Source organism: Limulus polyphemus, unplaced genomic scaffold (genome assembly GCF_000517525.1).
Source record: "Limulus polyphemus unplaced genomic scaffold, Limulus_polyphemus-2.1.2 Scaffold16728, whole genome shotgun sequence".
NCBI lineage: Eukaryota > Metazoa > Arthropoda > Merostomata > Xiphosura > Limulidae > Limulus > Limulus polyphemus.
This window is the reverse complement of record NW_013682338.1, coordinates 2,947-3,785: the sequence shown is the minus strand read 5'-3', so window position 1 is coordinate 3,785 and position 839 is coordinate 2,947. Positions and strand designations below refer to the sequence as shown.

At 33.5% G+C, this 839-nt stretch overlaps 1 long non-coding RNA gene across 1 annotated transcript in view; it reads left to right on the top strand.

Annotated features, from left to right (window-relative positions):
- The first annotated feature begins 394 nt into the window (after positions 1 to 394).
- Positions 395 to 839, top strand: part of LOC111084324 — a 3,065-nt gene continuing 2,620 nt past the window's right edge. The window contains exon 1 of the long non-coding RNA XR_002609497.1: positions 395 to 510. This is a non-coding gene — a long non-coding RNA (uncharacterized LOC111084324). The remainder of the gene's footprint in view (positions 511 to 839) is intronic.

Genomic DNA, 839 nt, shown 5'->3' with positions numbered 1-839 from the left:
ATGACATACAGATTGATTTATATACACTGTAGTTTTCAAGAGTTGATATAATGACATACAGATTGATTTATATACACTGTAGTTTTCAAGAGTTGATATAATGATATACAGATTGATTTATATACACTGTAGTTTTCAAGAGTTGATATAATGATATACAGATTGATTTACATACACTGTAGTTTTCATGAGTTGATATAATGATATACAGATTGATTTATATACACTGTAGTTTTCAAGAGTTGATATAATGATATACAGATTGATTTACATACACTGTAGTTTTCAAGAGTTGATATAATGATATACAGATTGATTTATATACACTGTAGTTTTTATGAGTTGATATAATGATATACAAATTGATTTATATACGTATTTATTTTTCTCAGGAGTTTGATAGAGCCGGTCCAGTCAGCTTCGTCGTTACAGGACTTGTGTTATGCTTTCTCTCGCTAATCGTGTATGCTGCGTTGTGGTTGGCTGGTCACAGCATCATTCGCCACTCAGGTATTACGCTTGATCTTTTCATTTCCGGCTTGTTTTTAACCTTCCAATGACCGGCTTGTTTTAACCTTCCAATTACCGACTTGTTTTTAACCTTCCAATTACCGACTTGTTTTTAACCTTCCAATTACCGACTTGTTTTTAACCTTCCAATTACCGGCTTGGTTACTTGTAACCTTCCAATTACCGGCTTGTTTATAACCTTCCAATGACCGGCTTTGTTACATGTAATCTTCCAATTACCGACTTGTTTGTAACCTTCCAATTACCGACTTGTTTGTAACCTTCCAATTACCGACTTGTTTGTAACCTTCCAATTACCGACTTGTTTG